This window comes from Rhinolophus hipposideros (genome assembly GCF_964194185.1).
Source record: "Rhinolophus hipposideros genome assembly, chromosome: 25".
NCBI classification, from domain to species: Eukaryota; Metazoa; Chordata; class Mammalia; order Chiroptera; family Rhinolophidae; genus Rhinolophus; species Rhinolophus hipposideros.
In genome coordinates this window covers 2,126,149-2,147,256 of record NC_138071.1, presented here as the reverse complement: position 1 = coordinate 2,147,256, position 21,108 = coordinate 2,126,149, and the positions used below count along the sequence as shown (strand labels likewise).

At 37.4% G+C, this 21,108-nt stretch overlaps 1 protein-coding gene across 8 annotated transcripts in view; it reads right to left on the bottom strand.

Annotated features, from left to right (window-relative positions):
• FOXP2 (forkhead box P2) overlaps positions 1–21,108 on the bottom strand; it is a 632,923-nt gene that overhangs the window by 217,869 nt on the left and 393,946 nt on the right. The gene's annotated exons all lie outside the window — the stretch shown is intronic.

The window sequence follows — 21,108 nt, the reverse complement described above, 5'->3', positions numbered from 1 at the left end:
TGGCACCTGGCTGTGGGGAGGGACTCTCTTCGCTGTGCTTTCATCCCTAATGCGATCTGTATTTACGTTACGGAATCTAAAGGCAGGGATTAGGTCTTTTTTTCTTTCTTTTTTTTTCTTTTGCAAAACTGTCCATCTAGTCAAAAGCTGAGTAGAAATCTTTTCAGATTCTATATGAGGTTGGAATTACTAAGTTACATTTATTAACTGTAAATAAAACTTGGAAAGCGACTGTGTTAATCAATCCGAGCTTAGGTTTTTCTGGGCTTCCTATGAAGATTAATGATAATATAAGTATAAAACACCTAGTAAAATGTCTGGCAAGAAAGGAATGAGTTTTCTCTATTTACCTAGCTGTTTCCTTCCCGTTCTACTACCAAATGTTGAGAGTCTCTGTGGAGGCTTACATGACTTCTTTCCCTCTATACACACACACACACACATTTCACTGGTAACTCAGAGCCATTTGCAATTTAGGAGAGAGCATGAGAATTTAGAGAATTAAAAAAAAAGGAAAACCTTATGTAAGCAAAACTTGATAAGAAGTAAGTTTAAAAGTCCAAGTATATAGCTATGAGTGGCGTACTATAATAGCACCATTTCAAACTCCCACTTTAAATACTGTGTTTCCCTGAAAATAAGACCTTACCAGAAAACAAGCCCTAGCATGATTTTTCAGGAGGACATCTCCTGAACATAAGCCCTGATGTGTCTTTTGGAGCAAAAATTAATATAAGACCCGGTCTTATTTTTTGGGAAACACAGTTGTTTGTAAAGCAAGGCAGAAAAGATTCTCTATTTTACAAATTTAGGTTAAATTAAAATACAACATCTGAAGTTATTCACTGTTAATAAATATAGTTACACATTTTTTTTTTGTCAAATTCTTTTATTCTTTTCAACTTTATCAGTTTAAGGGGCTTCATCTATCTTCACACTCCATGCATGTACTATGAAGAAGCCACACTCCAGGTCTCAATAGGCCTGGATACTCATGAACCCTTTCAGCAAATCATATCCCAAAGGCTAGGACAGTTGCTGGGTAGCATCCAAATTAGCAAACCCCTTCAACACTAGAGCAGGACATGGCTTTGGCATGTGATAGGCTAGTCTACAAGCTACAATAAATAAGGAAAGGAGCAACCGATTTTTGTAGGACCACAGTAGAAGCAATAATACATTCGAGTGGGAAATAAGAAGAGGTGATAGAGAAAATTTTTATGAGGAGGGTATCATTGACAAGGACCTTAAAATATATATGAGTGAGTCCCAGGTATAAAACAAGTAAGTCTTGAGGATGTAATATACAGCACAGGAAATATAGTCAATATTGTGATATGGTGTCAGATGGTTGCTGGACTTACCATGGTGATCACTTCTTTAGCATAAGGAATATAATCAATAATGTGGTAATAACTCTGTATAGTGCCAGGTGGGTACTGTTGCATAACTATGATGTACACCTGAAACTAATATAATATTGAATTTTAGCTATATTTTAATCAAAATCTTTAAAAAATAAAACAAATATGAGTGAGATCTTTAAAAAACAGAAAAAATACAAGAGTAAAGAAGGGTAGTCTGGACTCAGAAACAAAAATAACAAAGACACAGAGATATAAAGTACGCATTGGTTTGATTAGCTAATGCAGAGTGTGATGCTGTGGGATATGACACCTGAAAGGTAGTCTGAGGACAGAACAATGGGGAGCTGATGGGGACAGAAAAGAAATACAAATATCTTGTATTCTCTAAATACAAAATATCTCATCACCCAAAGACAGTCAATCACTAAGTTAGTCTTTTTCATGCTGAATGAGAAAACAATTTTTAATTATTTATTAATTTGTATTGGCTAAAGAGCCACGTAAGATCCCATACTAGAAACTATGTGGATATGCTGCTGAACAGGGAATTAGCCCTGCTTTAATAAACTTAATGTGTATTGGAGCAGACAGACAAGGCAGAAGAGAATAAAGTGCTATAACAAGTACAAATGTAATTATGCAGGAAAGCAAGTGGTTAATTTGAACAGGATGGGCACGAGAACAAGGGAAAGCTTCAAAAAATAAATCATACTTAAGCCAAACCTTGAACAAAAACTGTTTTTGATAATTAAAGAAAGAAAAGAAGAGGACATCCGGAGTGATAGAAGAGCATCCTAAAGGCACAGGAATAGTAACATTTGGTCTAGTTTAAGGTAAACCAGAACACAGTGACCTCTCCCCTCAAGGGAAGGACAAAAATGGGGAGGGCTGGATTGTACAGGATGAACTGGAAGTTTGACTGGATTTGTACGTTGGGGAAAAAGAGTAAATGCCCTATGTGTCGTGAAAAAAAATATTCTACAAGCTACGTAAAGCCATTGGAAGGCATGAGAGGAAAACTACCATAACTGGACTGATCCAATAACAAGAAACCCCTGGCAGCAATATGAAGAACAAACAGAGATTCATTCATTCATCCATCCATTTATCCCATAAGTAGACAGCAACCATCTACTATGTGCCAAGAATTGGTCCAGGTTGCGAATATAATGAACAAACACAATAGTCTCCAATCTCAAAGACAGACATTAATCAAACGACCACACAAATGATGTGTAATCAGAAACAGTGATACGATCATTACAAGGGGACTTCATTTGGTTTAGAGTAGGAAGGAATGCATTACTTTTAATCTGAAAGATGGGCACAAATTATTCTGGTATATACTCCAGTGTATTTGGGAGGATGGCTGTGGGGAACAGGAAGAAAGCATTCCCAGCAGAAAGAAGAGCTTGTGCCAGAAAGAATGATACAAGAATGGAAGTGTAGGGCAAGTTGGAGCCAAAAGAGCAAGGAACTGAGATTAAAGAGAGAGGCCGTGCATAGAGCCAGAGAGAACTTTGTGTACATTTGTTTCTAACATTTAAAAAAAAGGTGCTGAAAACTTACTTCATCTGTAAGGCAGGTCATGACATGGTCCCTATAATCAACATTGTGTAGAAATTCTCTACATTTTAACTACAAACTCCTCAAATCTAAGGCTTATCTACAGTATAGTCATACTCCCTAACATTAATAGGAATAGTGTGCAACTGTTAGATGTGTGATAGGATCAGGAGAGCGAATTCTAAATACCTGCTTTCCAAGTAGAAAAAGCTTGAATAGCTTCATGTTTTAGTAACTCAAAGTGTCAGATAACTAATGGCCAGAATATCTTTCACATCACAATTACTTTCATTTCATTATTTTAATACCCTTGATATTTCATAAAATTACTGCATGTCTAAAACCTTTTCCTTCCTTTGACATATTATGGAGAAGAGAAAGAAAGATCAGCGCTATCCCACGTTCACACTTTTGAGATCTTTACTGCATCCTAACCAGCAAAACATCTGTTTCCTTGTTTTAATCACAATTTCATCAACAAGCCAATTTGTAAAATTAAGTTGAGATTAATGTTTTATGATAAAGACAGTTTGAACTTTCCAGTCATGGATGTTTCCTTCTCCATGCATCCCAACTAAAAGATAAACATTTTCCTTTGGTTTTTAAATATCTTTCTAAACTTACCACTCTGTGGAGGTCACCAGCAGTGAGCTCTACGGTGACCACAGAGTCAAGAATGGGAAAGTCCAGAAAGCACTGCATTGGGAAAGAAATTTTTCCTTTCTTGTTTTGCAGCTGGTCAGCTTTGCTCTTTTAATCTAATATATTCTGCTGGAATACTGCATATGACACAGTATATTCTGTCAGAGTGACCTTTTTTTCCTTTTGAAAACTTGACTGATAGCTTCAAATATATATATATATATATATATATATATATATATATATATATATATATATATATATATATTTGCTTATAAAGGCAACTATGAAAGAGGGAAGATGTAGGGGACAGCTCTGCTTGCCGAAAACTTACATACAGGACATTTGAGTCTGTGGCCAGGGAATCCAAGGGGAAGAGTGGAACAGAGCAGGTCACAGGACATGAGAGTGCCAGAGGGAGGAGATGCAAAGAGAAGGTAATTTCAGGTTCCTAAGAGAGGACAGCTGAACACTGGGATGGGTAACGTCTTTGTTGAGAACGCTTATGTGTAAAATACAAAAGCACAATATTTAGTCTTGTTTACTGTATTATTTCATTAAGTCAAATATTTATAGAGTATTTATTCTGTCTCAGATTTTATGTTTACTGATGAGAACTCAAAGGTGAATAAAAAGCACACAGTAGTTTGAAAAGGACAGAAATATTAAAAAGTTAATTTTAATACAGCATAAAATGTATTCATAGAATTTTTGTGGGAGAAAGCAGGAATGACATCTAACATGGTTAGGAAGAACTGCTTGTAATTCTTTCTGAAAGAGAGAATGCTTGAGATTAAAATAGAATGCGGGTTTACGCCAGGTAGGGGATGGCATGAAAAAAGATAGGCACTACTGCAAAGAGCAATATGTACTGTGGTGAACTATAAACAGGATGCTGGAGATTAAGTTCTGAGTCAGGGAGTGGGAAGAAATCAGTCTGCTGAGTAACTTGGTGTCAGAGCAATCCAGGATGTCATGTCACATAGCCTGAATCTTATCCTGAAGTTAATAGTGAACACTTCTAAAGCAAGGAAGTGACATGGCCATAACTGTATTTTATATTTACATAAATTTGAGAAGATCAATAAGAGAAGCAGAGGGTCCAGTTATGAAACTACAACAACTATCCAGGTGAGACGTGATGAAGGTTCAAACTGGTGGAATGGTGGCACCTACAAACCAGAATTCGGTGCTGGATTGGATGGGTGTGAGAAATCATTAGACTAACTGCATAATCAAAGATGACCCCTAGGGTTTCTAAATCTCAGAGGATTTTAGAGAGAAACAATTTAGGGGAAGGGTAATGTGTTTTTATTTTGTATAGGTGGTCCATTTAAAGTGCTTACTACCCTTAATGCAGGATATCCCATAAACAACTATAATTAAATGAGAGTGAATCTTTGGAGCGAGATCACAGCTTGGCAATAGAAAAGTTTGGGTCATTGACTTACGTATACGTGGTAGCTGAAATTTTGGGATGCAAGGAACCACCTGTGTATACGCCCAAATTACAGAAAAGCAATAGACTGAAGGCAGTGCCCTGGGGGAGAAGCAGCATTTAATAAACGGGCATAAAAAGAGGAACCACTGCAGAGACAGAAAACAAACAGCCGGAAGTATATGAAGAACACCAGGTGCTGAAAGGTTCTGAAAGCCAAGAGTGGATAGATCCAAGAAGGGCCTCCAACACAGACCCACTCCAAAAGTTAATGCTTTACAGTACCTTACTGTTATATTTTTTAAATGGCAATGTTAATAATAAGCAAATACATTTTGTTCACAAATTCCTTTAGATTCTTTTAATTTTTCATTTCTTTATATTGCATCCCACTATGTGCTATCAAGGGGCATGAGACTTAACTACCCATTTGTACCAACAGAGCAAGTAAAAAACAACCAGGAAGGTGGTGAGGAGGAGGACGGTACAAATCAGAGCTTTAACCCTCTCCAAATTATATGCGGAAAGTAAACCAGATTTTGACTTTGTTCCCCTTATTTCAGGTTTGATTATTCAGTTTGTGGCTATCCCAACTCTTCACTTTTCTTTCCTTTTGATGCTTACTCTTAAGCAATTTTGGAATTTATTGGCACTTCTTTAGGGACAAGTGGAGAATAGAAAATAAATGCAATTCAAGCAATATACTTATGTAAATGGTGCTTTTATTTTTATATGAAAACTCTAAGCCAGATATTCAAAATGAGTATCACGTTTGTTTTGACTGCCAACCCAAAGCAGACCACCACCACCACTCCTTCTAGGAGCAGCCAAGCATAACACGAAACATAAGCAACCAAAAAACCACACACAAAACAAATCCTAAGGAATGTATGCAGAAGCTAAATAAACAGTGGAGGTCACCAAACACATGCACTGTCAGGAAAGGGAGAATGAGATCTGTGGAAAAAGAGAAACCACCTGCCAATTTCAAATCCTTCCACGCCAGGATTGACTGCGGAGAGCGTACTTGCCGATACTAGTCAGTCCCCACCAGACTCCACGCTCTTTGAATGTTAGCAATAATCTCAAATTTCATGTAGTGCAGAGCTTAGCACACAGGTGTTATCACAATTTCAATTTTGAAAGCATCCTGTCCTATTTGGAAAAGAGTGAGCTGTTTGTGATGTTTTGAATTCGGGAAAAGCAAAAAGAAATGATAAGCTTGAGTCTTAACGCAATTCATGTCAAATAGCTCTATTGCTTTTGTTGAATTACTTCTGAAATCTTCAATAACTCATTATCTGGCAACTATCTCTACAATAGGGAAAGAAGTAAGAATCTGACTGATATTTTAAAGGACTTTCAACATATATGTTTCATCTTAAGATTTTTCAGTGTTGCCTGAAATTTAGACATCCAAGGCGGGGCCCAAGACTAAACCCATCTACTACAGCAAGACCAGCATCGGGGAAGCTCTAGAGCATGCTGGTAGAAGTTTAGCTGAGAAGGCAAAACACCAAAGTTTAAAGATTTACAAGAATCTCTGATAATGGTTCAGGCCACGTCTGAAGAACCAAGCTGAGGTGGCATAAGGTCGTGACAATATGTCGGTATAGCAGCAGAATACCTGGGAGGCCACTAATACTTAGACATCTGAGCAAAGAGGGATTGTGCTTAGAAGAGTGCTGAGCCATGACAGTCTTGAAGCTACTTACCTGACTGAGTCCAGGAGACTGAAGTCTGCAGTGGAAAGTCAGTCACGAGAATAGAGGCAAGAACAAGCTTTGCCCAAGAGGGCAGGTCAGGAAACAGGTCTATAGCAAAATTCGAGGTACATAAACTGAGCACATGTAAGGAATTTAGGTTTGGGAATCACTGAGAGTCATTTTATCAGAATGGAATTCAAACAGGAGGTGAGCCGAGACCTTGGAATGACACTGATACACTAGAAATTAAGTCCTAGACCAGACTGAGGTTGCAATAAATATGATTTAGGTGTGATTAGAGATTCTAAAAGTTAACATTTCCTGGGGAAGCCTATCAGGGAGACCTCTTACTCAGGCTTAGCAGTAGGTCACAACAGATGGGAGAGAAGTAGTGACGAAGGAGAAGCCTCAGTACCTTATTCTTCCAATACTGCCAGTAGGTCGGATGCCATCAAGGCTCAGCCATGAGAAACCGAGCAGACAGAGAGATGGGCCAGCAACTAAAGTGACAACACCCCAGCTCCCCAATGCACTAACCATCTGCGAGACTTTGCTATGGACACTTGAATCTAAGGTTGTACAGAGCTGTGAAGTCAGACAGTCTAGACATCTTTGTGTCACTTGAAACTTTTCCACAAGAATCTCCATTAATCAGACATTCAAGTCTGTTGGAACACCAAAAGTGACAAAGACCCCACTCTTTCCGAGGTAGTCTACTCACGCTATGGAATGCTCTGTTAAAATATTCTGTTTTGAACTGAACTCAAATCTCTCTTTGAGGCTTACACCTTACTAGTCCTCATTCTAGTCATCAAATAAGACAGGCGAATCACTTACCAGGCTATTTTCCATCCTAGTCACTGTCACATGAATGCCTTCTAATTTGTCTACATCTTTTAAGACAGAACCCATATACTGTGGAATAGATGGGGTTTATTTTTGAAAATAATACAGGTTAACTATTGAAATTTGGGGAATATAGAAAATAATTAAGAAAATTTAAGTAATGTATAGTTCTACCAGGAAGATGATTATTTAAAAAGTGGCATAGGAGAGCTAACACTTATGACAAGGAGAATGGAAGAAAGCAAACAGGTTTTAGAACAATGCAGAGCTGGGGGACGGGGGGAGGTGAGGAGCTGACTACAAAGGGGCATAAGGAAATTTTGGGGGATAGAACCGTTCTAAAACTTGATTGAACAGTTTGTGATGTGTCAAAACTCACAGACCTGCACAGCAAAAAGGTAAATTTTACTCTGTTAATCACACCTCAATTGAAAAACAACAACAACAACAATAATAATAATGATCACTAAGAAAATACATGTATTGTGGTCCCAATTTTTTAGAAAAAAGTTATATCTAAAAGCGTTAACAGTTGTTATTTCCAGGCAGTATAGTATGGATTTACTGAAAGATGTCCCATGAGAAATGAGCTCTCCTGCTGAAAGGTCCTAGGTAATCAAGCTGTGAAGACCATGGCGACATCGACCATAGGGATGCAGAAATGAGCAGAAAACCACTGGAAATCCAAAGGGAATCAATCAACTAGAGGTAAGAACAAAACAGAGAAAAAAGAGATGTATATATGTTTGTGGGTGGAAAGGGAGAGTTTTCCATTCATAGTGTAGCACATGAATATTTTTATTCTTCTTGAATTGGCTCTTTTGGAAAAGAGGTTGTTCCTCACTAATCAAAACCACTGATAAAGACATCAAGAGAGAAAAAAGGGCTAATGACAATTCTTTGTCACACAAATGGAGCCCACCCTTCAGTTAATCAGTCCTCTTTGGGGTTGGGCTTCAACTAATTATGACCTACCCAGCTCCATCATCATCTAGTCTCTATTCCTTGATCTTATTTGGGCTATCACGGGAAACCTTGTCAAATGCTTTTGATAAGAGGCATCTAGCACACTTTTCTTTTTCCCTGTCAACAAAGACAATGCAATTAGTTGGACAAGAGTTTTTCTCTGTGAACTGGTTGCTTCCAGTGATGGCTGCTTCCCTGTTTAGAACTCATAAATCATCCCTTTAGTAATTTGTTCTCACAATTTTACAGCTTTGAGAACTCACCTACCTTTCTCTGTTTCTTTTTCTCTCTCCTCTCCCTCCCCTGCCTCTTCAAATGGCAATCTCCATATCCATCCACCCTTTGGACAATTCTTCGAGCAAATTTTCCACTCTCCACACTTAAAAAGGTCTAGACTGCAGTTCACAAATGATGTTTCCAAATTTTATCAACTTACAGAGGGATAAAAATTTGTTCGCCCCGGGAGCAAGGAGCTGCTTTTTAACAATCCTTTCCCTAATGTGAATTCGAATTCCTTTTTAATGCTGTGTGTTTAGTACTTTTCAATCCAAAATTTATTCTTCTTGATAAAAAAATGTATAGTCAAAATAGAGGCTCGGTAAGTTGTTAGTTTTTCTTAGTAACGGATCAAGTCTCAAGGGGCAGATTTATCAATTCCTTGTTCTTTCTTCTTACTCTGAACATCAGGACATTTGTATTGAAACTGCATTTGCAGCTTGCATTCTGGATTTTTACTCAGACTTCACATTTACGGCTGTGAGGTGGTCTGTGGGAGAACCTTAGTGAGATCCTGCGAGGGGGCTTGTCTGCGACAGGTCACCGTAGTCGCCAACAGTGACTTTGTTACACTTTCTGATTGTCTTTTCACTCCATGCTTGCTTAAAAAATGTCAATCAGTAAAATTTTCAATGAAATGAGTACAAATAAACTGAGTATAATGAGTAAGTCATATATTTCTATTTGAAATGTTTCATCACTTATAATTAAATACAGTTTATAATGTTCTAAATCTGCACTGTCCAGCACAGCAGCCCCTAGCCATGTGCGGCTGTTTAAATGTAACTTCCTTAACATTAAGCACACCCAAAACTTCATTTCCTCAGGGGCCCGACCACTGCCAAGGGTGCAGAAGCCCCACGTGGTTGGTGCGGGTGTGCTGGCAGCATGGCACACAACCTCCTGTCGTCACAGAAAAATCTATTGGAAAGCACGGATCCAGACATTCAAAATGTGACACCGCCTTGGCTTTAATCAAATAGTTTTTGCTTAGGAAAATGTGTTAGCCACCAATCTAGGAGGAGATGATATTAACAACAATGGTGTATTGCATCTTGCATGGACTACTTGCGAGGTATAATTGAATGTATTGATTTATTCTCATATCAATTTCTTTCAAAAAGACAACTAATAAATGCAAATAGATGAGAACACTTCAGATCACAGGGCCCAGTGATAATGGCTAATCTAAATTCCCAAGATATTTACTGCAAAGTCTCCTCAGGTAGTACATTTTAGTAGTAGTTGGCAATCAGTTACTATGACTGATAAAGTTATAGTAATAAAAAGGGAATGCTTATGTCTAATTTCAACTCAAAAGGAAACTATTGGCTCAAGGCTTAGGATGTAAATGTGAGAAGATATGCTGAAATAGGTTCCAGCACGAATTCTTCGTCTGTCTTCCAGTGTTTGTTCGCTTAGACCATCCTGACATGCACAAACAGAAACCACAGCTAACCTCTGAGTAGCTGGTGACTTTTTTTTTCTGAGGTGGAAACTGTTTTTAGTAGAGCTGGGAAGAATGTAAAGGTAACTGGCTGAAATAATATTAATAAAATGAAGGGAGAAAGTTACAAGACTTTAAAAAGGGGACTGAGGGAAAATATCTAATGTGGCTTGCAGTAGTGCTGAATAATTTAAAAGGAAGGGAAAGGAGGGAAAAAGGAATTAGGAAAGAAAAAAAAAGAAAAGAAGGAAGGAAGAAAGAGATGGAGGAAATGGAAGATGGTAAAGTCACAGGATAATGCCACACCAGAGCTTAAAAGTTCAAAAAGAAACCTAGTTAGATAGATACACAAAACCAGAGCAACTCATAAGACATGATACAAACCACTATAAAGCAAATTTCCTAAAGTTTGAATTTTATTCATGATATAAACATGCATAGGCAAATAGTAATCTTGATTCTCAGCCCAAAACTAAAAATACAGAAGTGAAGAGAAGATTCCACCTCAGAAAGGTAACACAAACAAGCTGGACACAAGCATAGACAAATAATAACTATGTCAAGGGCTAGCGATGGTGAGGTAATGACCCACACATTAAAATGAAAAGTATAATGGTTCATGTAATATGACAAAGCAAACCTTCACTGTGATCAGACAATCCAAAGGCCATTGTCCTCAGAGGCCAAATATAAATATGCAGTGGAAACAGAGAAATCAAAAGTTTAAAACATTCAAAGTAAATAACAGATAAAATCTATTTTGTTTGTGTTTTAAGGCAAATTCAGGCTGATGAAATCATTAAGAAAAGCACCATTTTCAAAAGTCAAATACAGGTATGATGATACATCAGTGTTTGCTGGGAACCTACGTAACCGCGGGGGACCTTTCAGACCTTTAGCAAAAACAAAGTGGTAGAGGAGGATTTTTTGTTTTCTAGCCTTTTTCTCTCTTCCCACATCCAACACAACTGAAATCAGATGACACATTCCCATAAATAACTGTAGCGTATTAAGACAGATTCAAGGAAGAAGGGTGGTGAGGGTTGGAGTAATGGAATACAAATCAAAATCTCCAGGGTGAAAACTAATTCCCAAGCACCCTCTTTCACCCTCCCGCACTCTCCTCTCATCAAGATTCTGGAACTATAATAAAGCCATTTTCTTATCTCTTTGATACAGTTTTTGACTGCCACTGAAGCTATTTCATTTGTACAAATCATTTGCTTTCTTTTCATTTATAAGGGAACTAGGGAAGAAAAGGAAGGAAACAATACTTAACACTTAATGTAGGTAACTGGTATTTGTCATAGCTTATGAAAATCATCTAGTTCAAAATTCTCACTTAAACAAATCTGAAGACATTGAGGCCAAAACAAGAGTGTACGATTGTCCCAACACTACATAATTAGCGTATGAAAAAGTCTGACCCAGTCAGAGGTATCCCTGTCAACATTATTACCTCTACACAATATCCCAACAGTCAACCCCAGTTTCACTAAATTGTCAAACAACATATTAGCATTGAATTAGATGACTGAGAAAAGGCAAATATACATTTATTTTTGCACACAGAAGCTTGGGAATTACCATCCAGCTAGGCTAACCACAGGCGATATGTGGTTTCAACTGTTTCGTAAGCTCCAGAAAACACAAAGTTTTTAAGTAATGGCTTATGGAGGTTTGCAACAGATAAATCAGACTAAAGGAATCTAACTCACCTAAGGTAAGTGATCTATCACGTTCCTTGAGTGCCAAGACTCTTCCTTATTCCTATTTGGATGCCACAAAGCTCACCACACAAAGTAGAAGCTCAGTCAACATACAATGAATAAATAAATGTGATCCTCACTGCTAAACTGTTATAATGAGACAAACAACAACAGAAACAACCACACACATCAAAATTAGCAGCAAAAATCATTCTAAAAACATGAATGGCTGTTTACAAGTGTAGAAATAGAGAGTTCCGGCCAGTTATTTTGTCTTTTATTTTTTAATAACTAATTTGAAAAACTGACTGAAGATATGAAAACAGCTTATTCAGAATTAAAATATTGGGAATAATGTGAGTTCAGTAACTCAAAGGAACAATTTCTGGACCATGACGTCTGCTTTTGACCCTCTAATGATTTGCTGATTTCACTTTTATTTCAGTTTCCTTATTTGTATTGCCAGAATAGGAGCATCTGGGAGACTGTTCTGGGAGTTTTATTTGAATATACAAAGGATGGGAACGCAGCTGGTCGCCCAAGATGGCTGCCAGTGGTTCCTCCTCTCCCTGCACGTTCAAGCTCCTCCTCCATCAAAAGTGGAATCCATTCCCTCTCCTTCCTGTACTGCAAAGCCTCATGAGACTAACCTGGACCGACAGAAAGTGTTGGAAGTGTTACTGGACCAGTTTCGAGCCCAGGCTCTAAGAGGATTGGCTGAGCGGAAGTTCTAGCCAGGTAGGAACAATGAGCTACAACTGGAACCTAAGAGGACCACTGAGAAATTGGGTATGTGGTTGAAGCTCTCCTGTAAGTTCCAGGCCAGTCCCAGCTCCAGATGGAGCTAGCCAGCTGTGTGAATGGCCCCAGCCTTCACTACGTGGGGCAGACAAGCCACTTGGTCAACACCTCCCCCAACTCACAGAAAGGGAAGTAAGTTCTTATGGCTTTAAACAACTAAGTGTAGCGTGGTTAATTATGAAATGATAGCTGTAACTCACATAGTGTATTTGAACCTTTAGAAGAGTAAAACAATTTAAATAAGTACCAGAAGTTTTCTGAAAATGCAAATAATTGTAACAGTTAACATAAAGGATCACAGTTAAGCAATTGTAACCAATTGGAAATCCTTTGAAATATGATTTAAAATATTACTACAATAATTGGCTTTTAAATAATTTAATTCCTGTTGAAAATTAGACATGGGACGATTCTCAGACTTACTCCCTGCCTGCCTGGAAATTCATGTCAGATGATGTTTGCATGAGTAACATACTCCCCTGGGCATACTCAAGATGATGCAAATTCTTACAATGGTAGTTAAAGTATGTTGGAATACAAATAATAAGGTAATCTGTATCAATTCTAATTTTTATGAATAAAACGATACCTATTGATCATGACTATATTAACCAGTCACCCCCTTTCTCAGCCTGAAATCACTTAGGCCACATACCGCACGCAAGCAGGGCTAGCGATATGTTCAGGCTTTTTAGTGGAGAGTGTTCGGCCATTCAGCAGAAGCTGGAAAGATGACCTTGAGTTATGTTTTGGGTTTATTTTCCTCTGGTTTAAATGCTTTTAGTACTGTCATTACTTTCTCTTTTTTCAAAAGCTTTTACTTTTTGTTCCTCAATATATTTGGAAATGGAGGACACAATTTGCTTGCCTTGTGAAACTGTCATCTTTCCAATAATAGGAAATGAGAATATTTTTAATATAATTTGACCTAATTCCATGAAAACAAGGCTAATAGTTAAGATTTTAAATATATACATTATTGGGGAATATTAGTAGCAGTTTGTTTTTCAAACATAAGTCTTTTCTATGTAAGTTAAGTTTCCTTTTATAAAAAAGACCCAATAAGAGATTGAGAAGAAGCATGATATTGAAAAAAAGCTCATGTTTTGTTTCAATCGGGATGATAAATTGTTTACTTTTTTGAAACTACAGATTAGTAAAGCCCTTTACACATAATATGGAATGTGGAAATTATATGGGGTCTTAACCCAGATATTTAACCTAGATATGAACCCAGATTCATAGCACTTAATAAAAATATTTCATGTAGTTTATATCAAATTTTCTATAAATCAATTCATCAATTTTAAAAAGTAGAGAACTTTAAAAGGAATGTTGTGGTTAGATTTCAGAGAAATGAATATTCCACATCTAATTTATATTTATATCTAATTTATATTTTTTTACTATTGAATGCACATGCTAATTTCCTTAAAATCAATCATAATGATATGGAGGATCATACTTTATCAAAATTATTACAGGTAGACCATTTAAATAGAAAACTTTAAAAATGTGCACTAAAAATCTGCAATGTGTTAGGCCTAAGGCACCCATTTTTGTTTTTTAACCTCACAACAATTATTGAGCATAAATAACATTACCACTAATCTGAAAGATAAAAACACTAATATTCAAAAAAGTTTTGTGGTAAAATACCAAAGATAGCAAAGCTGGTAATTGTCCAGAGTTGAATTTTCAGCCTATTCACAGTGCCCATGGTTTTCCCATTGTTCCATTGTGCCTAGCGTTCATGTTTATAACTGCAGATTTTATCTCTTTTCGTGGCTTCCAAGAATGGCCTTCAAACCTCTTTGTGACCTAGCATCATCCCACTTCCCAACTTTATCAACTTTTACCTGACCTCTGCTTCCACTCCTTCCCCAAACCCTCCCACATTCTAGTGGGTTAGAGATGAGTGAAGACGGAGTTTCAATAAAAGTGGTAAGTGCAATGACAGATGTATATTCAGTATAGTTTGAAGGAGATGATATAACTTTCTTTGGGGGGAAAGGGAAACTGAGGATGGGGCTTCCTGGGAACTTGATGAGGATCTTGACAGATTGAAGGATGAGTGGAGGTTGGCTAGATGGGTATTTTAGGCATACAGCACAGCATGTGTAGAGCATGAAACAGCCTGGTGTATACAACAAGACACATTTCCAGTATTAATAGAACATAAAATTCAAGTTAGCGTGGTGGGACAGAAGAGACAGACATGGGAGCTCTTAGGTGCTGAGAGAAAAACTATTCATTTATCACTAAACAATGGGAAACTGTTAAGTAGTTTTTAAGAGAAAAAGTGGTAGGGTTAAATCTATTTTTACATGACACCCTGAAGTAATATGGAAAATGAATTGTGGGTTAAGAGGAGGCCTGGTAGCAAAAGTGAGGGAAAAGAGACAGTTCATTCTGAGGGCAATAGTTTGATCAAGAGCTGTTCCTTAACTACCTCTGTGGGAAGTTGTGGAGTAGTAAGGGGAGGATACAGAGCTTGTCCACATGATACCTTGTCCAAAGTCCAAGGAGCAGTACTTCCATGAGACTCTTCATTTTCCTCTTTTGGAAAACTGTCAAGATATACGGATTTCCTAAATACAAGACACTTTACAAACAGTGCCTGAAACTATTAATAAATCACATTTACACTCCCTAGGTAAAGCGTCCCTGTGTGAAGTACAACTAGCACGACGGCAGGTGGCTCTAGATATGGTGAGGAAAAGACGATGTTTATGACTGGTAAGTAGAGTGGAATGAAGGAATGAACAAGAGTTGGTTTGATTAGCTGATTGGATGCTGTTCGCATAAATTGAGCTAACTTATCTAGGAAGAGAAAAGCAGAGAGGGATAGGAAGAGATTTTTGTGAATTCAGCTTGGGGCTCATGAAGCTTAAAACTCCTAGGGAATATCTTAATGAAATATTTACTAATCATTGTGCATCTGAAACTCAGGGGACCGGTCAGCGTAAAGGAAGAGTTCCAACCTGAGACTACTGAGGAATGTGTCAGCAGTGAGAAGAATAGCAGGAGGAGGAAGTAGCATTAGGGAAACATCAGGGAAGAGAGTCCCACAAAGAGACAAACGGAAGTCATAGACAGAATGAGAATCAGAGGGAAATGCTGCCAAAGAAAGCAAGGGACAATACTCACCAGGTGTCAGAGCTACAGGAAAAGTCCAGTAAAAAAAGATAAATTGAAAGGAGCTTTCTTAGTCAAATTTAAATCCCTAGCATTTGACATAGTTTCTCAGTGTTTGCTGAAGGGATAGAGGAAGAAACTGTTTTACATCATTTTGCTTTTGAAGAGAAAGTGACAATGTGATGGTGTAGAAAGAAGCTGGGAAGGAAACACATGTATTTCCTAAACTTCTACAATGTACCAGATTCAGTGCCAGGGGGCTTCATATGCCGACTCAGTAAAGAAGCAGTAATATCCATATTGTCCCCACAGCAAACAAAACAATTAGAGGCCTTAATCACTCAGTCAGTGACTGAGCAGGATTGAAACCCAATGCCTATGTCTGGAGTGAGGGTCCCTGCTTCCCTCCAGCTCTGTCACTGACTGGCTTTTGCCCAAATGGAAATTTCTTAATTTATAAGAAATTTTCAAGAACTTGGGATAGAGGATCTCCAACATGGTTCGACATCTACAGCTGCAGTTTCCTTTGTCTGGACCATAGTTAACATCCCCGATGTGGACTTTCACGGTGGCCAGACTTGCAATTCCCCAAGTGATGTAGTCCTAGCTTTCTTCTTCGGGAACTATTTCAGAGACTTCTGAAGGCAACAGCAGCTCCATATTTATTTTTAAAAATGAACAAGTATTTTTAAAGGCATATTGTTTATTAAAGAGTTTAATTAGCTCAAGAACAATTAAAAGAAGAGGCAACTAATGTCTCTTAGACTTCCAAAAATACAAAGCTTTTATACACATTTCAAAAGTTCAGATACTCAACACGCCTGCTCTGTGATGAAGAAGTAGAAAACCAAGCAAAATGCGAAGAAATGTATTGAAGATTACTTTTAAAAGCTCTTCATATTCCGATCAGCAAGATAGCACACATTGTAGAATATTGAAATAATACCGTAATGCATACTTTTGCCTTCAACTACACTTGTCAAAAATTTGAGAGGTAAAATATATTCACTGTGAATGACTATGAAGTAGGCTTTATCTAAGATTTAACTGGTCATCTTCAAGACACTCTACTACAGATTTGAAAGTAAACTTAATTTTCATATAAAAGTCATTGGAACAGATCAGGCAAATCAATCAATGTTCAAATCTCTAGTCGAGTAACACGAACTATCTATTCTCATGTCTTTTAGGAAGCACACTGATATACCTTCTGTGACAGAGAAAGGGCACGCACAAATTTCCTGGAGTAGGTTAACGTAATATACCCACATGTGCATTTAAGTCCTTTTATTCAACTGTATCTGACTGTCTTGCCAACATTTTTTTTTTTTTTTTGGGCATATGACTATTACAGTACACCATTGGTTTGAATCAATGTCTTGCTGCCATTCTGAAGAGGTTTATAGGGTGGTGTCTGAAGGAAGAAGTTTAACTGAGATACTGCCAATATCACTTTTAGGGCAAAATGGAAAAATATAAATATATCTTAAAGGCTAACTACCAGGAAGGAACAACAATGATCTGACATGTGCATAAATATGACACTATAGTATTAAAAATGTTCCTATGACTATTGTATATATGGAGAGAATACCAAGTATTAACACCAAGAAATGTCCTATCTACTGCAATTTGTAATAATTAAACTCTTAAAGGGCACACAATGTTTGCCTGAGAGCTTTATTTGTATAGAGGATTGTGTGAGGACAGAGCCCCAGAAAGCAGTTTCCAGGCTCTCGGCCTCACGTGGAAAGGTGCTGGCTCAGGTAGTAAATGGCCATTAACTGTGACTGGATGGCCATGAGCTGTGGCTAGTTGGCCATCAGCTGTAACCAGTGAGCCATTGGCCACTAGTATAACTGCTGTGGCTACGCTAGCAGAAAGGAATGGGGGCTAGCAAGAGCGGATTGCAGAGAGGCGGATGCCGCCGGAGAGAATATTGTAGAGGCGGTTGCCGCAGGCGAGAATATAGTGATATGACTCCCCTACTTATGGCTCCGTGGGTGTTCTTTTTTGGCCTCACCACATCCTGCGTTCTTATGTGGGGAGCAGGAGCAGAGACCCCGCAGGAGACCCCGCACGACAGATTGTTATTTTTTTTTCTTTGTTTAAAGAAGAACCAGAGATGAGTGAAGTTGTTACAGGGTTAGAAAGTAAAATAAGAAAATATTTTTAAAAGGATTTAAGGAATTCAGATTTTATAGACAAGAAATACAGAAGGCAGAATATTAAAAATTACACTTAAATGTAGTATCTGCATAAAAAATATCAGGTGTAACCTAGCTATACCATAATACTACAAATCAATAGCAAACATACAGCCAAGAAGATTAAGGTTAGGAATTTAATAAAGCAGGAGTATAAATATTCCTACAGAAAAGATTTAGGATTAGTTCAATAATGACTATCTTCTAATTGTTAGACTTATATAAGAAGCTGCTTGTTTCACGTGGCTATTGAGACTTTATGCAGATACTTCAGGTCCCATCTGAACTCTGGACCGCCTCCAAACGCAACCTCATGCTACCATTTTGCTTCTGTCTCCTAATCACCTTTCAGCCTTCGCTTAAATGCCATTTTCTCAATCTAAAATACATGCCTTGGCAATTCCTTTCTCACTAAACCTTATTATTTTTCTCTAGAGCATTTATTGAACTTATAATCACCTACTATTGCTATTTATGTATTAAGCAGAAACCTTAAGCCAAATACCACGCTAGGTACATAATGCAGCTCTCGCCTCAACTGGGTTGTAAGCTCAAAGAGGACAACCGCATATCAATTTTGTCAAGTCCTATATACTAAAGCTGAACAAAATGAATAAGTGAAGAAAGGATAAGACAGAGGGACTTCTGTCTTGGTGATAAGCACAGGAGAAGGTACAGCCAGCCAATGCTTGTGTACTGCAAGGAGTACTGGGCATTTTATGTTTGCTTCGTTGCCCCACCCCTGGGAGTAGACCATACTGTACTCATTTCATCCAACAATAATTTGAAGATCAGAGAGGTTCAGTCACTATCCAAGGTCAATAGATGATCACGGATGAAGGTAAAACAAGCTTAAGTCTATCCATTTTAACGCCAATATATTTGCATTCTATCTCATCAAGTTTCTAGGTCTAAAATTACATGAAAATTAAACACATATCAAAAGGTCATTTGAAAAGTCTGTTATTTCCCAAACAGCACAGTATCACTTGAAAGAGCAAGCACTAAACTGCTTCCCAAGTTCTACTGGAAAATAGGTTAATCTGTGTTTAGCAATATTTTCCTTTTTTACTGAATCTCAAATTTCAGTTATATGTAGAAAATAAATACATTAGTTGATGGTTATAAAACAAACCTTGAGACCTTTTATCAGATAGTATTTTAAGACATTTTAAAAATGTTTTAAGAGTAATTTTTTTCATTTAAAAATGACTTTATATAAAATGATACTTTTATCTCAAAAAATTGAATAAACTTTTATCTTATTGTGATTTATTTATTAGTTTCAGGTGTATGAAAACAACATCATGAGTAGACATTTACACCCCTCACAAAGTGATAAATCCACCAAGTCTACTGCCCATCTTTTACTGTATATAGCTGTTACAATTCCGTTGACTATATTCCCTTTGCTGTGCTTTACATCCTGTGACTATATATATATATTATTATTATAGTTGACACTCAATATTATTCTACTTCAGCTTCAGGTGTACAGCGCATGGGTCAGGCATCGACACAGTCAATGAAGTGATCCCCCCCTGATAAGTCCAGTGCCCATCTGGCACCCTATAGTCTTTACATTATTGACTATATTCTCCATACTGTATTTCACACCCTTGTCACTATTTTGTGACTACCAACTAGTACTTTCTAATCCCTTCACTTTCTCACCCATCCCCCAACTGCCCTCCCTTCTAACAACCATGTTTGTTCTACATACCCATGAATCTTTTTCTGTTTTGTTTATTCTGTTCTTTAGATTCCACATATAAATGACATCATATGGTATTTGTCTTGTTCAGCCTGACTTATTCCACTGAGCATAATACCCTCTAGGTCCATCCATATTGTTGCAAATGGCAAGATTTTGTTCTTTTTTGGCGGAGTAATTCTCCATTGTATAAATGTAGCAGTTTCTTTATCCAATCATCTATTGATGGGCATTACTGTTGTTTCCATATCTTGGCTACAGTGTATAGCACTGCAATAAACACAGGGGTGCATATATTCTTTCAAACTAGTGTTTTGGATTTCTTTTGATAAATACCCAGGAATGGAACTGCTGGGTCATAAGGTAGTTCTAGTTTTACTTTTTTGAGGAACCTCCATACTGTTTTCCATAGAGGCTGCACCAATTTGCAATCCCACCAACAGTGCATGAGGGTTCCCTTTTCTCTACATCCTTGCCAATACTACTTGTTGTTTGTTGATTTATTGTGACAGGTGTGAGGTGATATCTCAGTGTGGTTTTAATTTGCATTTCTCTGATGATTAGTGACTTTGAGCTTCTTTTCAAATGTCTATTGGCCTCTTTGGGGGAAAAGTCTATTCAGGTCCTCTGCCCATTTTTTAACTGGATTGTTTTTCTTTTGGTGTTGAGCTGTATGAATCTTTTGTTGTTGTTGTTGTTTTATAAATTTTCGATACTAAGCCCTTGTCAGATGTACCATTGGCCACTATCTTCTCCCATTCAGTAGTTTTTCTTTTTGTTTTGTTGATGGTTTCCTTTGTTGTAAAAAAACTTTTAAGTTTGATGCAGTCCTATTTGTTTATTTTTCTTTTGAATAACCTTGTATGCTAAATAAACTAAGACATTAATAACATAAGGTTCAAAAAGGCATAAATACAGATATTAATTATTTATTACGATTTCTAAACACATGTTCTCTGTTATATACGCATCCCCCGTGTTCTTTGAGGGGTTTCATTGTGTTCAATAGGAGCAATAGTTTTTATTTTACCGCAAAGAATTCTCTTAGCTTTTTATTCCATGTAAAGCTGTTCCCAAACACATTAGTTAAGTGACGTGCAGTACAGAAAATATCTTGCTTGGGAAACACTTCAAACAAGACAAATTCCAAGGATACAAGGTTACTGACTAACACATTCTAGCAATATGACCTCCTGACAGAAACTTTCCTGAATGTGCATCACAAAAGACCCCTGACGCTTGTCATTTTTAGAGATTAATGAAAATATTTCCTAAGAATACCCCC